General features: G+C 40.9%; 1 pseudogene; it reads left to right on the top strand.

Annotated features, from left to right (window-relative positions):
- LOC125845844 (uncharacterized) overlaps positions 1 to 4,001 on the top strand; it is a 27,505-nt pseudogene extending 23,504 nt beyond the window's left edge.
- Positions 4,002 to 10,120: the final 6,119 nt, after the last annotated feature.

Below are 10,120 nucleotides of genomic sequence, written 5' to 3'. Positions count from 1 at the left end.
GATTGGTCAAAGAAGCTTGATGATGCTCTATGGGCATATCGCACTGCATACAAGACCCCCATAGGTATGTCTCCTTACCAACTTGTATATGGGAAGTCTTGTCATTTACCAGTAGAACTAGAGCATAAGGCGATGTGGGCAATGAAGAAGTTAAATTTGGATTGGGGCACCGCATCTAATCAAAGAATGGATAACTTGAATACACTTGATGAGTTTCGACTAAAAGCTTATGAAAGTTCAGCCTTGTACAAAGAGAAGATGAAGAGGTATCATGATCAAAGAATTGAAAAGCGAGAATTTGTGGTTGGTGATCTTGTGCTTCTATTCAACTCTAGGTTGCGCTTGTTTCCAGGCAAACTCAAGTCCAAATGGACCGGACCATTTTTGCTCACAAAATTTTTTCCCCATGGGGCGGTTGAGCTTGAAAAAAAGGATGAAACAAGGTTCATGGTAAACGGGCAAAGGATTAAGATCTATTTGGGAAATGCTGAAATTGTGCAAGAAGTGATTGAGGCCTACAATCTTGATGAAGTCTGAGTAATCAAGAGGCCTGTGTCGTGCCGCGACGTTAAATCAAGCGCTGCTTGGGAGGCAACCTAAGATGTACAATCTAGCCAACGATAGGATAGAGTTTTTCTCTAGTAGTTTGCGTTGTTCGATTTCTTCCATGTATCAAATTTGATAGTTGTTTTACTTTTGTACTAGTGTTGGCTAGAATTAGAATAGGGTCCGTGTCTAAAAAGTGTCCAAAAAATGTAAAAAGAATAGCCTATTGGTTGCTACATGTGCAGGTATACCACGAAAATTCTGCAGAAAATGGTCTGGTGCAGAAGTCTACGGACACAATCGACGGTCCGTCGATTCATCAACGGACCGTAAATGGTGCCCGTAGATCCCAGGTAAGTTTCTAAATTTTCAAGTGTATGAGTGATCTACGGTCCTGATCTACGGACCATAGATCGACTCACAGACCATAGACGGGGTCTCGTGAGTCCTACCCTCAGGCTGTCTGACCCGACCCGGATCCCCCTATTTAAAAACCCCCATTTGTTTTAAACCATTCCCCTTCCCTCCATTACTCCCAAAACCGTTTCTAACATCCCATGATCTCCCTAAATCACTCCATAACTCCTCCATAATATCATTTCTTCCATAATTCCCTAAATTCCCTTCCATTACAAATACAACCCATCCTATAATCTAACAAAAAGGGTCCGGTGTTTGGTCAGTAACGAAGAGGTGACTCCTTGGTCTTGCTAAGCTTAGTGTCATCACACAAACACCCCACTCCTTGTTTCTTGTAAGGTAATAGACTTTTCCCTCACTTTGAATTTCGATTCATAGATTGAATATAGAAAGTCGGGAGCTGGGTCTTGACCTTGGGTAATTTTTAGATGAAATTGCATGATAAACTTGAAAATTACAATGCCCTTGGAACGATAGATAGTGATTGTGTAGCATTATTGTATGTGATCGTAAAACTATATGTTAGTTTTGACTTAGGGTTCCACAACTAGTATAAATTGTTTGGTATAATAATCAATCGGAATCTTAAGAATGAAGAACTAGCATAATTTAATGTTGTAAATGCATGATGAGATTGTGTTAATGTTGAAAACTAAGGCAAAAAATGTATGATACCTGGCATAGATGGCATCCACGATACCCCGTCTACGGACCGTAGATGGGGTTCGTAAATGGATGCACATGAAAAATTTCACTCAAGTGTGAAACCACAGATGTGGACTACAGTCCGTAGGTCCATCCACAGACCGTTCTGCACTTTCGTGGTTTCCATCTGCGACCTATATGACAGGCCCCCTGATCCACGGACCGTAGGTCTCCTTCGTGGATGACCACTCTAGCATCTATCTGAAAATTTTTGGGATTTTGTTGTTGTTCGTTTATAGTCTTTCTACTTTGTCTTAGTATAGTTTTGGTTAGTCTTGGGCACTAATATCGCTCCCGCAAGTACAATGGCACCCAAGAAAATGGTCACCTACTCAAAAAGGGGCAAGTCACAATCTGTTGCCCCTAGTTTCCGGTTAATTGATGAGGACACAGACAATGACACTGATCCAGCATATGTGCCTCTCAACCCTAGGACTTCTCGCGCTGCACCTCGGGGCACCAGAGGCACCCCCCGAAAGTTACTTCCCGACGTAGTCACTGTCTCCCAGTCTGATGAGGAGCACACACTGATCGGGTCACCAACTGGGGCTGCTTCCAGTTCAGAGGGGTCTATGTCCGGGTCCGAGTCTGCCCATGCCTCAAGCTCCAAGTCTGCCCACTCTTCACGATCAGAGCCTGCCCATGCTACAGGGTCCAATTCCAAATCATCCATAGGGTCTGGAGAGAATGATCAAGCAGCCTCGTCTGATGAGGCAACTAGATCAAAGTCCATGCCTGCACCACGGAATGATGACCCCACTCCTGTAGCCGGCGAGCTAAATAGGTGGTGTGTAGAAGGTCAAAGGCAAATCTATCGGGATGCTAAGTTGGTCAACGACAAACAAAAGATGGCCTGACTAATTACAAAGGAGCGCAGAGTCTTCACGGGGAGCCTCCATACTGTTCCAGACATTCACCGGCTGTTCAACCTTCACAAGTGTGACTGGATGGCTCGAGACCCAGGGACGTACAACGAGGATATTGTGCAGGAGTTCTATGCTTCCTATGCTGCCACTCTCCGCGGTTCCATTTCCAAGCAGTCAAAGCCACTAGCGCAGGATCCGCTCACTTCCACTTTGGTTCGAGGGTGCCCGGTGGACATATCACCTGCTACGATCATACGCTTTCTCTATGGTCCTACTACGGGTCACTCTTGGTCTCTCAACATAGTTGAGTTTGACTACAGATGGGACATCGTGTGGAGTGGCGCTTTCCAGAGGAATGTTGAGCAGCGAGAGGCTGTTCTACTATGGTTGGCTAGGTACATTGCTGCAGATGGCGAGCGTGCGGAATGGGTCGCCGCTCCACGGTTGGGCATCCGGAAGGCCACACTAAATTTTGTGGCCAAGTTCTTCTGGCTGCTGGTGCGTAACAGAGTGTCGCCGACAAAATCTGACAATCAAGTCACGTGGGACAGAGTGGTCACGGTTGCGGCATTGGTAGCAGGAGTTGAGATTGACTTTTCCCGCATGTTGCTGGCAGAGATTCATGAGAGGGCATTCAGGATCTCCACCATCTACCCCTTCCCCTGTCTAATTTTTCATTTCTGCAGGGACTCTGGATTGCCGATCTGGAATGGCGACAAGTTAGTCCACCCTACATGGGCATTGGACATCGGCCTTATTCGACATGAGGCAAATGTGGCAGCACCTCATAGAGAGCCTCAGGTTGATGTACCTTCTTTGGGTGCCGATCTTGCAGACACAGTGGGGCAGGTACAGGGTGATGACCTTAGCATCCCCGATCACACCGACACTGTCCCGGGCTCCTCATCTCAGGCAGCTAGTATGGCTCCTAGCTCTTTCCGATCCACACCGCAGTTAGGAGCTACTGTTGTCCCATTGGCCAGAGTACAGAAGTTAGAAGCTCAGATGGCCACCCTGTTGCATCACATCCAGCCGTGGATGCAAAAGTCAATAGCCGAGTCCGAGGCCAGAATGGAGCGCAGGATGGAGGGGATGATGGATCGGAAGGTCCAGGCCGTTAATAAGCTCCTTGATGCCTTTGAACTACGAGTTCTCGAGCGATCAACCCCGTCTATAGATCTCTCTGCTTTGTAGGCCGACTTAGCCAGCCTCCGGACTGATGTTGATGCCATCCTTGCCGCACCTTCAGTTGAGCCTCAGGTTGCACCGACTGCACTGGCTGATGATACAGTACTAGATGCTCTATTTAATGGGACCGCCGAGGAGGAGCTTGCCCCTACACATGCCAAAGGCAAGCGACACCGGTCTCACCGCACTGTGGAGGAGAAAGCTCTCAAGAGACAGTGTAGGCAGGCGAATGAGGCAAGGAGGGCTTCGATTGTAGACGAAGAGTTGCGCCAGTAGAGGGTGCGTGAGAGAGTTGTAGGGGCATCAAGCTCTGCCCCAGTTGCAGAGGTTCAGCCTGTTTTGAGGGACGTTGTGAGCACCATTGATGGTGCGGGGAGATTGATAGAGAGCACTACTGAGAGTGCTATGATTGCAGATGTGGGCACTACTGAGGGTGCCACCACCACTGTTCCAGCGGGCTCTGGGAAACCGGACCCCCTGCTTGTTGATGATTCGCCGGCGCTTTGCGCCACAGGCTTGCTTCACCCAATCCATTTTCTTTTACTGTTTCTGTATGCATTGGGGACAATTGTATCTAATTTTGTTGGGGGTAGGGCAAATGGATTGTGAGTGATAGGGTGAAGTCTGAATAACCCAACTCATGAATCCTCTCTTGGAGTTTTCCTGCCTGTGTTCTTTTCCCCCAAGAGACTGTTTAATTTTTGTTGAACCTGCCTGTCTTAGGGTCGTATGTGTAGAAGCATGATGAAGAAAGAAGCATGATGGCTTATGATACTCGCCAGATTTTGGGACGTATGTTAGAATTTATAGGCTACGATTAGTTGAATGTGCTGGCTCTAAGTATGACATAATCATGAACCAACTTGATAGCATGACTTAAGCTGAAACTTGAACTGGGTAATCTGATAACCTGATGATAGAACTATGTGCCAAGAGTGTGTGAGAATCAGTGAGTGTTCAAAAAATTTTTGTGCAAAACTAGAACTTGCCTGGTTAGTCCTGCTAAGATAATTCAATCTAAAGGTTAGGAAGTGATCATAGGCCATTGTTCTGAAAAATCCACAAATCGCCTAAAAGAAGGATCCAACCAAATGAAATAAATGCTCCCTTTGATCCAAATAATTTGAGCTTAAAATTAAACCATTTCTTTCTAAACCCTAAACTCACTTTCCCATTATTTACTATGTTGGCCCCGGTCCCTCCTTGGACATGTGCACTTCGACGTAGGCCAAAAGCCTAAGTTGAGGGTGGCTAATGTAAAAAGTAACTTCAATCTTGGCCCTGACCTGACATCGGGTATTGAATGGAAAATCCAGAAGTTGAGGGTGGCTATGAAAGAGGGAACTGAAAGAAAAATGGGTATGAAAAGAGACAAAAAAAGAGAAAAGAAAGGATGTGACTTGTTGAAAGCTAAAAGAAAAAAATAAAATAAAAGTACAAAGAGCTACAAAGTCAAAAGTCACATTCGTGGTTGAAGAAAATTAAGGGAAAGAAAGTAAAATGATAGGATGACAAAAATAGGGCAAAAAGAGGTTGAAAGCCGAGTGTAACGTCAAGGAGGGCAGAAAGTCACTAAGCAGTACCCAAATGTACCACACCTGACCCTGAGCCTACGTTACAAGCCAAGAAAGTCCTATAGTGATCCTAGAGTCTATTTTGGAGAGTTTAAGCAGTGAAAATAAGGGCAAACTTATGGCATTGAGCACTAACTGTATTTGAAATTACTTCTGAGCGTGAGTGTTGAATAAATCCTTGTACCATGAATGTCATTCATTCTTGTGAAAAAGGGATTTCGTTTGAAGTAAGGGCACTAGTTACATTGTCGAAAAGTTGGTACTTTGGTGATAGTGAGAAGGTGTATGTTGTGTGTCAGTTGGTCAATCTGTGTCATGGTTTGATCCACATGAATTGGCTTGTTGAGTCTAAGAGAACGAATGTGCACCCTAACAATGAGTTAGGGATGTGTAATTTGAGCGTATCATCGACTAATAGCCTGTAAAGGTAGGTCCTCATAGCGTCGTGAAGGCAATGCCTGTGAAGTAGATGAAGCACCGACTGGTCGACGATAATTAGGATAATATTGCCGAGGATCCGCTGTACCAAACGGAACATCAAATAAATGAGTATCATGGCTGATGCGCTCTGGCGCAGAAGAAATAGATCCTGCAATATCCTCAGGATCTATCGGTCTCCTAGACTTCTTCTTCTTAGCCTGTTTAGTCTGTCTAACTCCAAGATGCTCGCGATGTCTATCATCATCACCGCCTGATGACATCTGTATGCAAATTTACATATATAGTATATATATAAATCATAAATTAAATAAAATTAACAAAATACACTTACATATATACTAGCTAGCTTTCATTCTACACTATTCCTCCCCGCTTGTTTCAATTCCATCATTCTCCCATTCTTCCTCCTCAATTGTTTCATTTTCATTATCGTCCCATTCTTCGTCATCAAATGATTCATTTTCCTCATTCTCAGATATTTCTTCCTTAACATACAGTATCTCATCATCAGATGCTTCTTCTAATATGTGTTGATGATGTTGTAGTGTGGTTTCCAATTCAACATCAACTTGTTGTTGAACAATTGCAACGTCATTTTGATACGCCACATCTAAGACATTGTCAATTTCAATTATTCCCACAAGCTTACTTTTTATAACAACCCGCCAATCAGCTTTGTCTCTACGCAATGGATATGAAGCGTAATACACTTGTTTAGCATTTTGTGCAATAATAAAAGGATCAAAACTTCTGTATTTCTTGGTGTGTTTAACTTCAATTATATTATGTTGATGGTCCACCTTTGTGCCTCTATGTGATGGGTCAAACCACTCACACCGAAATAATACAATCTTCTTCTTAGGCCAACTTGAATACCTCACTTCAATAATCTCTTGAATGACACCATAATATTCAATAGTTTGACCAGTACCATCAACATCACCTTGTATGTAGACATCGCTATTATTTGTTTTCTTGTTCCTAGAATCTTCTTCAGTTTGAAACTTAAAACCATTGACACAATACTTATTCATTGTCAGTACTTGAGATTTGGGTCCAAGTGCTACTTCTTTCACTAATTGCAAATGTTGGACACTTGAGTATTTATCGTAAACCTACGTGATTGTTATTTCAAGTAATATAATTTAGTATAACATGAATATATTATTAAATACTTAGTGATTGCACACTTACATAGTTCCTCAGCCATTTGGAAAATTCTGTATAGATGACTGCATTACCCCATGTGTTTACGAACAAGCTGATCATTTTACATTCAAGTATTTCGTTAGTTAATGATCACTTATTAGTATGTAATTTAATAACATAATTTTAACACTTACTTGACATATGATTGAATCTCTGGACAATTAAGCAAAATATGTGTCACAGCTGATTGCATTTCCATATCAGTGAAGCCTCGCTTTCCACACTTTTTAGATCCTCGACCATTTTGATTAAAAATTGATATCGGTGGAAATATAGGATCAATATCGCCTTCATCATTGCGATTGAGCCTGTTTCTCCTACATGACACATCATTACCAAAGTAATAAGAATAAAAATCACCAGTTTCTCTCTCAATATGACCTTGAACAAATGATCCTTCGATCCTTCCCTGTTGCTTAATCGTTTTCTTCGAACTACCAATTTTTTTGCATGTATATATGTATATATATGTTAATATATAAAAGACTTGCCGAATATATATAACTTAGCGAATATTTCAAATGGATACCTCTCAAATGGATACATCCATCTTGTTTGAATCGGACCTCCGAGGCGGGCTTCTTGTACAAGGTGAATTGAAAGATGCTCCATCACATCAAAGAAATCACATGGAAATATCTTCTCCAACTTAGTAGTAGTAACAAGAATATTTTCCTCCATCCTATCTAAACTACTCTCCAACAACTTTCCAGAACACAAATCTTTAAAAGAAATACTTATCTCTGTGATTGGTTTCCATATCCTTTCGGGTAGATGGCTATAAGCGATAGGAATTAAAGTCTTCATGAACACATGACAATCATGACTTTTCATACCTATCAATTTTCCTTCATTCATATCTGCCCGCTTTCCTAAATTCGAAGCATAGCCCCCCGACATCCTCAAATTTTTAAGCCACTCAATAATTTCACGTTTCTCATCCAATGTGAATGAAAAGCTGGCTTTGGGCTTAACTATTTTTCCATTATGTAATTCCTGCAGCCATAACTCTTTTCTCCTACAATATTCCTTTATGTCCATTCTAGCTTTTGAATTATCTTTTGTCTTACCCTTAACATCCATCACTGTGTTAAACAAATTGTCAAAGTAATTTTTTTCAATGTGCATCACATCTAGATTATGTCGTAGCAGATTGTCCTTCCAATACGGCAACTCCCAAAATATGCTTTGTTTGGTCCAATTATGTTCAACACCATATCCAGGAAGTTTAGAAGGTGAAGCTTCGATAACTTTAGGTAATTGAGAAACTCTCTCCCAAATTTGATGCCCTATGAGTAATGGAGGTGGGGGGGGGGGTCACTTTCAACCTTATTTTTTCTAAATGCATTTTTCATCTTTCTAAACTCATGGTCCATTGGCAAGATCTGGCGATGACAATCAAACCATGTATTTTTTCTGTCATGCTTTAAAGTGAATGCCTTACTATTTTTCATGCAATACAAACATGCTAGCTTTCCAGCTGTCATCCAACCAGACAACATCCTGTAAGCAGGAAAATCATTAATAGTCTACATTAAAGAAGGACGCATAACGAAATTCTGCTTAGTTGATATATCATAAGTTAAAACGCCTTCAAACCACAATTGTTTGAGCTCATCTATCAATGGTTGTAAATAGATATCAATCAAACTTTTTGGATTACGGGGACTTGGAATAACACAACTTAAAAAGATATAGGGACTGGTCATACACATTTTAGGAGGAAGATTATACGGAGTAGAAATACCGGCCAGCATGAATAAGGCAAAGCATTATTAGAGAATGGTGTGTAGCCATCTGAACACAACCCCAATCTAACATTTCTTGGCTCACTAGCAAAATCAGGATATACATTATCAAAATGCTTCCATGCTTCACCATCAGATGGATGAGACAAGACACCCGACGGCCTTCTATATTCATGATGCCATCTTATATGTGGGGCAGACCTCATCGATGCATACAACCTCTTTAACCTAGGAATGAGAGGTAGATAANTCTCATTGATGCATACAACCTCTTTAACCTAGGAAAGAGAGGTAGATAATGCATCGCCTGAACTAGGACCATCTTTCCAGCTGGAGTCCTCTTATAACGAGCATGTCCACAAAACTTACAATTTTCTAATTCACTATCAGTCTTGTAAAACAACATGCAGCCATTAACACAACAATGAATTTTATGATACGTCAATCCTAACTTGGACACCAAACGCTTTGCCTGATAGTTCTTTGGTATGTTAAACTCCGGATTAAGTAGTTCACCAAAAAGATCAACCATTGAGTCCATAGCAAGATTAGGAACATTCCAATCTGATTTAATATTCATTAATCTAACCGCAACTGACAAGGCAGAATGCGGACTCCCTTCACATAGTGGACGACTAGACTCTTCTAATTGATCATAAAAGCGTCTTGCTTCTTCATTAGGAGCTTCACCAAAATATTGTTCCGGTTCCATCTTACCTTGAACCCCGAAAGCATCATTGACCATTTCATGAACCCTATCATGTTCAACCCTAATTTGGCCATGTGGTGCAATCATATTATATACATCCACAGGCATCGAATTATAAAACATACCATCCAATCCATCATTTTCTCCATGATCAATCCATACAAAATATCTAGGCTTAAATCCATTACGGTACAAATGAACCATAACTCTATCTGGTTTAAATTTTTTTAAGCAATTACATGCACTGCAAGGACACCTAACAAATCCATTATTCTTGAAAATGTCAAGTGTCATTGTATGTTCAATAAAAATTTTAACACTGTCAATAAACTCAGGTTTCAAACCAGCACCAGTTTCATAATGCATATTATACATCCACAAACGATGATCCATCTACAAAAATATAGATATTCAATTATATTATAAATAAAATTTAATAATAATTTTACTAGTACTAGTCCTAAAACTAGTTTAGTATTGACTTAACCCCATTATTTATTTTAACTTATTTAAACAACTTAACAACTTTAACTAGTTTAGTTTCGACTTAATACAACAACTAAATCCACCACTAAACCACATTATTTAGTTTAACTTATTTAAACAACTTAACAACTTTTTAACTTGAACTAGTTTAGTTTTGACTTAATTCCAACAACTAAATCCATCAACAAAACCACATTATTTAATTTAACTTATTTAAACAACTTAATA

The sequence above is a fragment of the Solanum stenotomum genome, chromosome 11 (assembly GCF_019186545.1).
Source record: "Solanum stenotomum isolate F172 chromosome 11, ASM1918654v1, whole genome shotgun sequence".
In the NCBI taxonomy this organism is placed as follows: domain Eukaryota; kingdom Viridiplantae; phylum Streptophyta; class Magnoliopsida; order Solanales; family Solanaceae; genus Solanum; species Solanum stenotomum.
This window is presented reverse-complemented; position numbering and strand designations above follow the sequence as displayed.